Source organism: Mercenaria mercenaria, unplaced genomic scaffold (genome assembly GCF_021730395.1).
Source record: "Mercenaria mercenaria strain notata unplaced genomic scaffold, MADL_Memer_1 contig_1871, whole genome shotgun sequence".
NCBI classification, from domain to species: domain Eukaryota; kingdom Metazoa; phylum Mollusca; class Bivalvia; order Venerida; family Veneridae; genus Mercenaria; species Mercenaria mercenaria.
This window is the reverse complement of record NW_026459884.1, coordinates 1-14,322: the sequence shown is the minus strand read 5'-3', so window position 1 is coordinate 14,322 and position 14,322 is coordinate 1. Positions and strand designations below refer to the sequence as shown.

Below are 14,322 nucleotides of genomic sequence, written 5' to 3'. Positions count from 1 at the left end.
GAGATGTACTTTAGTCAGATTGGACTTCTCTCTTAATCGAACCTTGCATGAGCGTGAAAGTGATCATTCTCAGGAATCATCAGGTAAGCATCCTGAATCTTCTGGTGAGCATCCTGAATCACCTGAATATCAAGATAGTCTCCTGAAGGCTATAAAATCAGAGAAAAGAGGCACATGGGGTCTGATTTTATGCAGTTACTCTCATCTGCAAGAAATATGAAAACCTGTCAGAATGATGCGGTAAGAGATGACTTGGTAAGTAAATTACCTAGTGACCCGAAAACTTCGACACCTACATCTTGCAATGTCCAGAATACATCTCCGGGGCAGTCACGTTCTACCAATAATCAAACAATGACTGCACAATTCACTCCTTTACCATCTATAGCAAAAGGTTTACCAAAACCTAAGTTACATTTTGATGAAACATTTGGTCAACGAACAGGTACAGTTTCAGATAATAGCCAAACAGGAATACGACAAACAGTATCAAATGGTAATCAAACAGGAATTTGACAGAGAGACCCATTAGCTACCCTTCCAAAACATCTAAGCTATGATGGAAATGGCAGTTGGAAAGCATTTTATATGCAATTACAGCATTACGCAAGAACAAACGCTTGGTCAGAAGAAGAATGCTTGAACTGCCTAAAACGAAGGCTTTAGAATATCTTTCAGTAGTTTCTAATAGTAGAGAAATGAATTATCAAGAAACTCTAAAGAAATTGACAGACATATTTGACAAGCATGATATACCAGCTACTGCTCAAGCTAAATTCATGCAATCTTCACAAACCATTTGGTGAGACGTTGGAGGATTGGGCCGATAGGGTTTCTACCATGGCCGTTAGAGCTTTAAAAGGTTTACCAGAAACATTCTCAAATGAACAGGCAGTTAACAAATTCTGCCATTCTGCCCAGGAATGGTAGGAACAGTACATCTAGCTATTTAGATTATTTAAATGGTAAGAAGGTACCAACAAATTCATGTAGTTATGCATGGTAAGTCAAAACCAAAACGAAGGGGTAGATTATGACTTAGAACCTGTAAGTGTTGTTACTCAAATACAGCCTTCAAGTTCAGGTAGTGACGATAATCATCAGCAGGATCTGAAGAAAGCTCTCGAAGACTTAGAGGTGCGATTACAGATAACCATTCTCAAAAAATTGTTAAGAGAATAAGACGAACAAGATCACGACTTATATCGAAGTCTCATGCTTGTTATACATGTGGAGAAAGTCATTTTCAAAGAAACTATCCTAGAAATCATAAGGGTAGAAAGATAAATAGATTATGGTTGTTCATTAACTAAAAGACAGGGTAGGTATTATACTACTAGAAAAGCAGTGTGAGCTGTCGTTCGGTTCACGAGGCAGTATAGACATTGCCTGTTGAGGAAAAACTCTTTCAGGTAAGAACATTTCACGCATATTAACGCTGATTTACTAGATTCAGGGAGCCACAAGGTCAGTTTGCGAAATGGTCGAAGGAACTATCACAGTAAAAAAAGGCGTTGCAACACAGGCCTGGTCGTATGCATGGAAATGCTGATGTACTATTGAGAATGCCGGCAGATAGATGGTACGGAGCATTTAATGCTTAGGTACGACTAAAAGACTTGCCTTGTGGTGGGTGTAAATTTTGTGCGCGAGCGCATGAAAATTGGGCTTCCTTCACAGAAGAAGTAGACGACGCAGTTCCAATGGTAAAGGGATCACTCCTGGATGATATTGCAAGGGCTGGCCACTCTTGTAATCAGGTAGGCGTATCGGATTACCTGGAGGGCATGGGTACGACTGTCTACGGGCAGAAGAATGAATCTACGGACTACTTGCGGAATAGTGATATGGTTGAACCAGTTTTCTCGGAAACTGAGATGCTGGGATCATTATTTCGCAATGAAGGCTTGCCATTAAAACAAGGGGAAAGTCTAGAGATGTTAGTCAACTAATAGCTAATATTTAATGAGCTCATGAGTCTGAAAACCACAGACAAATGAAATGAGATTATGATCTTCAGCAGAGAAATTACAAGGTGGGTAACATAGTCTAATTATTAGATTCTGCAGTGCTAAAAGGAAATGCAGAAAACTTCTCCGTGGAAAAGACGGGGTAATATTTTAGAAATTATCTTCTTACCTTTTCAGGGTAAATTTGAGAAATAATGTATTCGTGGCAAAGCACGACCGTCTTGAACCATGTCGGGAAAGAGATTCCTCGGTGGATAGCAACACTGGCTAGTAGTGAATCCAGGACAGGCGTAAATAACCACTATAGACCTAGATAAGTATAAGAGCAAAGAATGTAAACAACATAATAAAATGTGGGTAAATTTGTCCTTATCATTTCAGAACTTCCAACAGAATCATTTGGGCAGCAAGAACTAAACTGAGACAAAAAGGGATTAACAAACTCCTTACATCGTCTGCCAGCTTGGAAGGTGCAACTCAGTCTTGATATAAGGTGTAGGGTGCCAACGTGTTCCTCTTTTTCCGTGTACCAAAAGCTGGTTAGTAACCTAGGTAGCTGTACTTCGAAACCCAGAAGTAAGCGATAAAACTGTACTGGTCAGAAACCCAGTACAGTGTAACTTCCGAAAACCGAACGACCTCCGGTCCAGCCTAAAAGTTCGGTTTTTGGAAGATTCCGGAATTCAGAAGTTTGAAAGTTTGTAGGCAAAGTGGACGTGGTGCACAAGAATTATATTTTCTTTCACATAGGATGAAGGAGATTATTATCCTTTTTAATTTTACAATTACATATAAAGAAATTAATAAATAAATAAATTAATTAATTACAAACATTAAGGATAATAAATACATAAATAACAAATACAAAAAAAAACAACATAACTTTCATAACAGCATTAACGCAAACATTTTCCACTTACATTATACCCTCTTTGGAGTCCCGAGTTCGTCAACATTAAATTTTAATTTATGTTGATAATGCATAGTCAATGTAACTATATCGTTTAAAACATCTATCTTTCTTCGTTCAAGCATTAAGAAAGCTTTTAACACGTAAAATATTTAATTCATCACATTTTCATAAATTGAATACAAATGAAAATAGTCGCTAATTACTTTCTTACTTTTGCATCAAATGATCATTGTGATTATATAGCGTGTCAAAATAAACGCGCGCCGCTAATAGTAAACAAAAGAACATGTTAACAGCGTTTTCGGATTATCAGGTGACACTTTTATTCCAGCAAATATTGTGCTGTTCAGTTTTCGGAAGTTAATTTTAGTGTTAAAATATAAACGGTGCTTCAAAAATCGTCCGGTTTTCAGAATTCGGAAGTTCCGGTTTTCAGAAGTTAAAAGTATATAGAAATAAGAACAGCAAAAACAGGACCTTGAGTTTCGTGCGATTTTCAAAGGTTTCCGGTTTTCAGAAGGTCCGGTTTTCGGAAGTTACACTTTAACAGCACTTTGAACCAAAAGTGAGTTAATTTAATCTACTGGTTAGAAACCCAATAATAGTACTTCGATATCTAGGAGTATAACGTCTGAAGACTTAGTGTGTGTGTAAAGGACCAGTGAATACCATCCCAAGGTCCACGTCAGAGGGCAATCCTTCATAGGAGGAGGAGTGTAGTGGCTGCGGTTCACTGACCCTTGACTGATGATCAGTAACTTACGACACCCGCCAAAACTAGCCGATGTACGTTGGAATAGCTGTAAAAAGGACATTCTGGTATACCGCACTCTGCAGGGAGGACGCTATACATACGCAGGGTATTAGAATACATTCAGTTTTTCTAACTACGGCTAACTACGTAGTTCAGCTAGAAGGAAATCACTTCCAATAAGTAAGTAAACCATTACTTATTGATATTTTATTAGTGGGAAAACTCTATATTTCTAACCTTTTCCTGGTGTAAATTTTCATTCAGTAACAAGATCACTCTTTTGTGAACAAACACTTCATCACAATATAAGCTGAAAGGTTTCTGATATTTTCATTATTATGGAATTTATCGTTGTATCAAATGACAGGTTTCTCTATGCAACGCAGTATAACATTTTAAATGGTATGGTAATTGATAAAAACAGCTAATACCTACAATTCTAGATAAACGAGTGTGGTGTAGCATGAATGAGTTTTTAATTATTTTATCAACTGCAGCTCGCAAGCATGAGATATCAAGTTACAGTACAATCTGTCAAATTCCATAAATTTGTTAACTGCATTTGTTTTATATGATTGTTTACAGTATATATTTGCCTTTAACACAGGACAGTTGTCATATTTAAGATAAATAAGATTAAAATGTTGTTTTTTTTGTTTAGTCCGGCTGTAACCACTCGAATTATTAGTAACTTAGGACCGTTTTTAAGGTCCAGATGTTTTATGTTCCGATGTGTCAGACTATGTTCTGATGTATTATAATTGAAACACAATAATAATAGTAAGTTTTCACAGTGCGTTACAATGTCTTACTTTACAGACTAGTTTTAGATTTCCATACGAGTTAAGATGTTCCAGACTATGTTTTTGATGTTTTCCAACTATGTTCTGATATTTTCCAGACTATGTTCTAATGTTCCAGACTATAATCGGAGGTTCCAGACTGATGTTCTGAGGTTCCAGCCTATGTTCTGAGGTTCCAGATTATGTTCTGATGTTCCAAACTATGTTCTGAGGTTCCAAAATGATGTTCTGAGGTTCCAGACTATGGTCTGACGCACTATATAAACATGAAATAGTAACATTCTATTATTATCATGTTCTTCTTACAGATGAAACGCCAAAAGCGCTCTGCCACAACGAGCACGTGCAGTCTACCTTGTTGTGAGGGCGCTGTTCAAAACAAAGTGAACGTTCTCCGCCTTCCTTGACATAGCATCAATCCAGCAAACGCGGTAAAACTAAATCCAAACAAAACTCACAAAGACAAAACAGTAACAGTCTTGAGTCTTGCCCAGGGCAAACCATTCAACAAATACATAACGGCAGTTATAAGAAACACAATACACAAGGGCAAAAAACAGACACAGAAAGCTCAAAGAAGCAACCACCTTCATGCAAGAATATACAGGGAGAGTCCTCTCTCGGAAGCCTGGATAGCTTCACAGCTTCTCCATTACAGCACCAGACGGTACGCCAGTATGTTGAGCCTGAAACAGACAACGATGTATCGTCCATAGTATCCGAAAATACGTCAATTTCAGAATATTCAAACAGTGATGAGGAACGAGACTATTTAGATAATGTCGTAAATTCACACGTAAATCAGCTTGCAGGTAATATGCTTGGCAGCCAGACACACTTCGTCGAACCGGTTTTCACTCCAATTGCCCACTCAATTTCTAAGTCCCTAATTAAAAAATCCAGAACAACAAGTTCATAGACTTTGCATTACTGCTACCAAACATGGCTTTACCTCATGCAGAAGATTATTTAATTACAGTCAACCCAAAACACCACCTACATCTTACCCCCTCCTCTATTTCAAAGACAATTTTACCGATCGACACCTGGACAACAACACAATATGTCAACCCTTTTCCTAATAATTCATTTCAATGTAATCGTCCCTTCCGCCCAGGGTCCAGCAGGTCATTCCGTCCTTCCGAGAACTCCTTCCGTAGACCCCCAAGTTCCTCGACAACACCTGCTGGACATACAACCGGCGAGGTTTTTGCCGAGAGCCACGATGCCCTCGGTCCCATGTCTGTAGGTTCTGCAGGGGACCAAATCACTCTGGCCAATGCTCCTTCACCAGCAAAGAACAAACCTTTTCCGCAACCCCTCAACAATCTGTCAGCACCACAACATCCAACACCACTCGTAATCCAAAAAAGTAGCATATTTGGTAAACCTACTACTCCAATACAAGTAAATGTTTTGTCAAGATACTTAAGGGGATACCCGGGTCATGACTACTTAATACAAGGTTTCACTATCGGTTTTCATCTCGGTTACACTGGTCCTCATCGCCCTTCTTCATGCTCAAACCTCTAATCTTGTTTTGAATACCCTGAAATTGTCAAGCAAAAACTCCAAACAGAGTTATGCGCTAATCACATAATAGGTCCTTTTTCGGAAAGACCTTTCCCTAACCTTCATGCCAGACCCATTGGGTTAGTTCCATCAGATGGCCGGGGGATTTCGCTTGATTTATCATTTAAGTGATCAAAAAGGTAACTCCATTGATGAACACATGACTCAAACTTGGCAACTGTCGAATATGCTTCCTTTGACAACGCAGTCACAGCGCTTCTAAAACATGGCCCGGGTAGCTATTTCGCAAAAACCGATATGAAGAATGCCTTCAGGTTAATTCCGATATATCCAAGTGATCATGTCTGTTAGGCATCACATTTCAAGGAAAATACTACTATGATACATGCCTTCCAATTTCAGCACATCCCTACATTGGATTTCTTCAAATAAACTTAATATCCCTAGCAAAGTTCATATCTCAGATGATTTCCTTTTCATAGGTAACAACTTTCTCGAATGCCAGGGATACCCCCAACAATTCCTACAACTTTGCCAGGTTACAGGGTTTCCATCAAGCAAGAAAAAACAGAGTCGGCCAGGCAATTTTATAACTTTCATGGGCTTATAACTTGACTCAATCGCAATGGAGGTCCGTCTTCTTTTAGACAAACTGAGGAAGCTGCAGTCACTTTAACACATCATTCAGGTCGCAGGAAAATAACCCTCAAAAAATTGCAATTTTTAATTGGCCTCCTGAACTTCTCTTGTTTGGTGGTTGTCCCGGGCCGCCTCTTACGTCGGTTAATTGACATCACAATGAAAATTTCTAATTCTCGCCTTCATATAACCCTTTCTGCTGAAAGTAGACGAGATCTCAAGGTCTGGAACCTGTTTGTACAACATTTCGATGGAAAAACTCTGCTACTACTGTAACACCAGCATTGGGTATCCAACATTACACTTGAGTACTGATGCTGCTGGCTGTCTCGGTTTTAGGGCTATATTTAAAACAAGTTAGTTTAATGGGGGTATGGCCACCACAGTTGGCATCTTTCCACATAACATTCAAAGAGCTTTTCCCAATAGTGTCAGTTCTAGAAATATGGGGCCCCTTTTTGAGTAACAAATGCACTGCCCTACACTCCGACACTTATTCAGTTGTTGGCATAATTAACAAACAGTTCTGCAAAGACTCGTTAATTATGAAGTTAGTACGGCGCTTAGTCTTAGCATGTATGTAACATAATGTTTTGATCCATGCCAAACATATACCAGGAAAGGCTAATGTGTTACAAGATCTCCTTTCAGGTTTACAGGTAAAACAGTTCCATCAAATGGCACCTCACATGGACGCTCAACCTACCAAAATACCAGGCAAGTTTCTGAATAAATCGGTTCTACATATACTACACAAGTCCCTTGCTCCTTCCACACAAAATAGTTACCGGAATACTTTCAAACAATATACACATTTTCATAATACTTACTACCCCGACCATGTGTTACTTCCGATTCCAGTATACAAAATGGCACAATTTAATGCGGTTTGCCATGAGATGGGTCGCAAATCAACAACAATCACAACCTTGGTATCAGCCCTATCCTATTTCCATCGGCTAAAACGGTTAAAAAATCCAACCAAGTCTTTCATAGTTCAAAAACTACTTTACAGTATTCGGAGGTAAAGGTCACGGATAAACGTCAAGGTTTTACCCTCCCTTTGCTAAGAGCATTAATTCAATCACTGCCCAAGTTTACAACATGTCCGTATAGCCTGTTACTGTTAAAACAATGTTTCTAGAAGCATTCTATGCTTTACTTCGCCTAGGGAAAATTTCCACAACAAAAACCGGTACTGCCAATGTAATAAAACTAGAGAATGTCACATTTTCATATGATAACTCAAAAGCGGTAAGTGCCTCCTTAAAACTCACGTACTTCAAACATTCCAGAGGTCAGACAACCACGATAGTACTTCACCGTTCAAAACACCGGTCTCTGTGCCCAGTACAGGCCTTGAAGAAATATGTAAATACAATCTCAACCCGGAAGGGTCCTTTGATCTGATTAAGCTGCGGTCGTCCATTTACTTCATCTTTTTTCCGAAGCATTCTAAAACTGTTGGCTTGACCCCACTAAGTACACCACACACTCATTCCGTATTGGAGGGGCAACTTTACCCCATGTCATGCAATTCTCCATTACACAAATTCAACGGTTAGGCCGTTTGTCGTTACAGGTTTACACAAAATACATACGTCCAAACCTCGCCAGCGGTCCTGTATAATGGCCATATAGTAAAGAGTGTTTTCAGAGGTCACATTCTGTCTTGACTGGTAGAATCAGCAACCCTTTCAAAGGGTATTTCAAGGCTTACTAATTTGAGTTTCTCTCTTCCTTGACTGTCTGAGGTAGCAAGGCGTAAAATATATTTAAGCTGTACGTTTTTAGTGTGTCATGGCTGTAACGGTGAGGGAATTTAGCACGGCTAGACCTATATGATAATATAAATATGTCAAATGAACAGTCTCGTTATGTACTGCTTGATCGGCTGAGGCGACGAGCTTACTTTCTTGCATTTTCATTTGCTCGACTGACTGAAGCAGCGAGTCAGGGTTTTTCGTATTGCTTGACTGACTGAGGCAGCAAGCTTAATGTTTTAGTTTGTTTTTGTTGTTGTTTTATATATTGCTCGACTGACTGAGGCTGCGAGCTTAGAATATATTCCAAGTGACAATTTGAAGCAGCAAGTTTAGATGTTATATTGTTTGCGACGTGTCTATTTTGCTTGACTGGCTGAGGCGGCGAACTTTATAGTCTTTTATTATTGCTCGACTGGCTGAAGCAGCGAGCTCAATCGTTTGAGACGTAAATTGTGTATAAATTTCTAAACAGAGACATTTAACGTTTTGTAGGTAGTAGCTGCGGATTTACTTTTAATATTGAACATGTTTTATGTTGAACTTTGCTTGATTAGTATCTGTCAGGGTTTACTACATGTACCTTTATATTTATATAAATGTCCAGCCATTGTTTTGTATAATATTTATAGGCATACCGCAGTCAATTACTAATGTGTTCTTTTTTTTTTGTATTTTTCTGGACAATCTATAATTTTTGCAGGTATGAAATGTCTGAGGCAGCAAACATTTGCAATTCACCTTTATAATTTTCTTAGTATTGTTACACACCCACATCAAACTTGTTATGGAAATTTAAAATGACACTCGTGCACCTGTCCCTGTGTTTCTGGGCGGCATCCCAGGTCACCAGTTCCCTGGTCCTTTGTGGCGGTGTTTTTCGTATATTTTCCCATACATAGTCCTCAGGGTCAGTGCTTTGTTGTGAACAGATGCACATAAATGTATTTTATAGGTAGATAAAATTATTTACGTCATTGTTGTACACTTGGGTGAATGGGTCCCACTCAGAATTATGTTAATGTATGTACTGCGGTAAAAGCCAATCAGGGAGTTCCTTTTATCACGTGATACCGTTTAACCAATCGGGAAACGGCATCTTCCCTTTTTGAAAATTTCCAGAGTGAAAAACACGCTTCCTCTAAGTTTATTTTGGCTTATTTCTGGTTTTATCTTGCCTTCACCTCCCTTTCCGCCTCGTCTTTCAAGTGACAATTTTTTTAACTCTGGAAGTTTTCTCTTATGTAAACTCATTTACATTTCTTGATATGCTTAAGGCGGTTTTTTCCGCCCTGATTTCTGAAATTTTACATTTGTTAAGGTATTGTTGCGGGCGGTACTTTTATCCCAGATATATGAAAATATATATTTGTTAAGGTATTGTTCGGCAAAATAGATATTGTCCTTTTTCAGCCAACACTTAGACCTACAAAGTCTGTTGAAATCAAATAATCTGTAATGATATTAATTTCTTCATACTGACATTGATATTTTCTCAGAAAAAACAACAACAAAAAACATTTTCTCTCTAGACAGGGCAAGAGATATTGTAAATTTTTTCAGAAACTGGTATCAGAGAGGATTGATTTTATGGCCAGGTCCTTTACATTTAATTATTCTATTATTCTAACGACTGATGCCAGTCTAGTCAACACTTATTTCTATCTTAAATTTTCCCATACATAGTCCTCAGGGTCAGTGCTTCGTTGTGAACAGACGCACATAAACAGTTTATGTTGAAATTAGTTCAACTTCAAAAATTACCAGCCTGCATTGACATGCCTACATTGTAATACACTTTAATGTAGTCACGTTCTTTAACAAAGAATTCCAAATCTACAGTTGTTGAAAATTGTACGACCATACTGATGCGGTTTTTTAATGTTAAAGCACATTATTTTAAAGTAACTGAAAAGTAATTTTAGCAAATGATTTTTATCATTGACAAAATGGAAAATTATTTCAGTTGATTACCTCCTTAGATCCGGAGCACTGTATTAAAATACACAAAACATTACTCGTATATTATATTTTTTTCGATTGTCCTGAGTGTAAGAAGCTGATATCATTTAATTGTCTGTGTGTAAGAAGCTGATATCATTTGTTTATCGGTGTATTAAAAGCTGATATCATTTGATTGTCGGTGTGTAAGAAGCTGATATCATTTGATTGTCGGTGTGTTAGAAGCTGATATCATTTGATTGTCGGTGTGTAAGAAGCTGATATCATTTGATTGTCGGATTGTAAGAAGCTGACATCATTTGATTGTCTGTGTGTAAGAAGCTGATATCATTTGATTGTCGGTGTGTAAGAAGCTGATATCATTTGATTGTCGGTGTATTAGAAGCTGATATCATTTGATTGTCGGTGTGTAAGAAGCTGATATCATTTGATTGTCGATGTGTACAGAAGCTGATATCATTTGATTGTCGATATGTTAGAAACTGATATCATTTGATTGTCGGCGTGTTAGAGGCTGATATCATTTGATTGTCGGTGTGTACAGAAGCTGATATCATTTGATTGTCGGCGTGTTAGAAGCTGATATCATTTGATTTCCTGGTTTATATATTTAAATCACGTTAAGAAAATTATATCGCCCGATATTCGACGTTAAAATAATAGCGTCTATTAACAATCATTGGGTGTTATCGGATGATGAAAATAATAGAAGATTTAAAAAATTGTAACCTGACAATAATTTTACAAAAATACAAATATTTTTGCATACATTTTACTACAAACATACACATCTGGCAAACACAGGCGACATACTTTTTTACATCGGGTATTTTTAAACATTTATAATAATCAAACTAGGATGATAGTCAAACTAGGATGTTAGTCTTTTGAACACTATATATCCAATTTTGCTGCCCTTTATTGGAATTAATTTTCATTTTGATGTTACATATCTTGAACATAGTTTTATCTCTGAATTAGAAATGTATTTGCCTATTATTCAATACGAAAATGACACTACTGTCGTAAAGTGAGAAACCTTTAGGTAATCGTTAACCATATAAAGAACATACATGTATTGATACATGTTAACTTTATATAGCCCATAAATTTGAATAAGACAACTTTCGATTTTAGAATAGTTGTGAATCATTATAAAATTAATATCAGACGGTCATCTTTGAGAATAGATTTATAAACTTATATAATTTTCAAGACAATAATCCATAGACTTAAAACAAAAAAAAAAAAACCCATAAATTTCGATATGATGTCACTGCATGTAGGACACTCATTAAGTCAATAAAACACAAGCAAAATTATTTGTGAACTAAAATAATTGTTTAAAAATGTTGATATAAAAAGCTTTGAAAGTTTTGAAAATGGTCAACATATTAAACTTACCTTGATATACATAAGATCCATTGAGTTTTATTTGTCGTTTTTAATCCTAGGTATGACGATATATCTATAAAAAGTATTAAGTCACGAGAAAAAAAACTACCTGAGGTTAACTGTAGTAAACCTATGCAGTTATTTTAATCGAAGACGGATATGTTTTATTTTGATTTGAAATTGAGTAATACATAAATCAATTTACATGTTATGAATGTTATTGTCCGTCACTTTTAATGTGAAACTCGTGAATGTTCCATATAATTCCGTAACGATATATTTATTAAATAATAATAATGCTGTTCGCTAACAGTTTCTCTAATTGCAGTAGGCTTTTTAAAAGCGAACAGCATGGATCCTGACCAGACGGCGCGGATGCGCAGGCTGGTCTGGATCCATGCTGGTCGCAAACCCACTATGTTGGTTTAATTAAGTACTTCGTGTTGGTGCTTGATTGCTCTATATGTGCGTCATAAGTGTGTGATAAGTATTTGTGATTTGATTGAGGGGTGTATGAATGGATGTTTGCAATTACTTTTATTATATTATCCTAATTATAACATCTCATATCTTTTTGATAATTTTAATTACTGCAACAACTCTTATTGATCCCCTGTGAGTACTGCTGTTGAATCAGTTTACCTCAAATTTGATTTGAGAAAATAATCTATCTAGTCTATATTCTATCTGTTAATCTATTTGTCTATATATCTTTCAATCTATCTATTATCCATAACTGCTTACACACTAAAATGCAAACTAAGAGACGTTGACAAAAGCTTTGTCTTTGTTAAGTGTGTTTAATCGTGGTATCACTATTTGTATAGTTGTTCATGCATGTGTTACGAGAAATGAACATCTTTCTCACTATGCGTGAACTGGTCTGCTAATAAGTAACTGAATTTATGAATGATTTGTCTGTTGAAAATAAAAATAACTTTAATTTATAAACTTTCAAAATATATGCGCCAATGTTATCTGTTTTAGGAAGATAAGCATTGTAAAGCAAGTTGCTTCTTCAATGTGAATATATATGCTTATTTATTTCTTTTGTAATACATTATAATTTTCACAGACAAAATCCTGTTATAATATCTATAATTCTAGCATAAAACTGCTGTTATTGCCACATTTCGGGGGTGTTTTAACAGGAAAGAAAACGTGTGTTAACAGAGAGATTCTCGCGCTCACGTGCTGTTATAACACCTTTTTATATATGCGAGTTCCGTGGCAAAGCGTAAACGTCATTCGCCCCCAAAACTGATAATTCAAAACGAAATGACGTCAACGTAAAAAACAACTTAGACATTCCCGCACATTTCATGGAAATTTTATGACGTTGAGATAGGATGTATTCATTTATTAGTATTTTTTGCCGCGTTTTATGCTAGAATAGCGTTACATGTTATAAAATCTGCAGAATCCCGTTATAACACGAAAAAACATGCGTTATCCCTACATTGTGTATGCGTGCGTAATTATTTGAAAAGCTTCATCAACGTTCTCATCTGTATAACTTTAAGTCTCTTTCCAACGGTTATCGTTCTCAAGGCGAGTTACAATAATAACAACAACAAATGTGTCTTATATAAACTTATCTTCAGTTATAATATTCGATGATTTAAACTTAAAACATGCAAAACATTTGTCCGTAGCACACTCCGCTCAACCTTTCCGCATTTTATATTATGTTAGACTACACTCGATTCATCCTCTCCATACATTATATAAGCCAGTGGTTAACCTATCCTGTATCCATGCTACCAGTATATTATGTATGAGAGTTTGGAGAAGCATTAAATTTGTAGTTTTACATTAAGGTAAAGTGCTATGCTGATGAACATATGGATTTAGTTGCCAAAATGCGTGAGTACTTTGTAAAGCATTATAATTAACGCAAATTGGATTGTGACCTTAACGATGATGTTCATTACTACAAAATTACTAGGTTCTAGAAACCAGAACATTTTGAAATAATGCAAGTGTACATTAATATATTATGTTAGATCTGCTATAAAATTATGAAATCATTTCAGTATTATTTAATGTGGTGCGTTATCAAGACAATAGTATCGATATACTTATTAGTTTTGACCTATGAGTTATGTGACCTCGTTACTATAATTAGTAAATATTACAAATTATTGGAAAACCAATGTAGTGGTTAAAGTTAGTATCGCCGTCTATATTTAAACTGGGAAATCCAACACATGTTTAGCCATTAGTCCAAATGTTTCTGCGATGTGGAAATATTGTTAAGACAAGTTTTAACACAATTTCTACTTATGTCCAGATTTACTTCTGCCTTGCATTCTTTAAAAGATATGCTTAGATGGTTGGTCAGTGTGTCATAATATTTGTCAGTTAACTAGTTTTTTGCCGTGATAAACGAATAACTGATACAAATCGGGGTTAGACCTTTATCAGACTTTAGTCTTTTATATCTGTTTCTTACTGATCTTCCGCTGAATATAAATTTGAAGATTATGTAATATTTTGTTTACATTTGAGCCGTGCCATGAGAAAACCAACATAGTGGGCTGCGACCAGCATGGATCCAGACAGCCTGCGCAACTGCGCAGTCTAGATC

General features: G+C 36.5%; 1 protein-coding gene across 1 annotated transcript in view; it reads right to left on the bottom strand.

Annotated features, from left to right (window-relative positions):
- Positions 1 to 11,862, bottom strand: part of LOC128551964 (uncharacterized) — a 65,521-nt gene extending 53,659 nt beyond the window's left edge. Inside the window, exons 1-2 of the mRNA XM_053532935.1 lie at positions 11,742 to 11,862; positions 2,140 to 2,279 (exon numbers count right to left, since the gene is read on the bottom strand). The gene's annotated coding sequence lies outside the window, so the exon portion shown is untranslated. The remainder of the gene's footprint in view (positions 1 to 2,139; positions 2,280 to 11,741) is intronic.
- Positions 11,863 to 14,322: the final 2,460 nt, after the last annotated feature.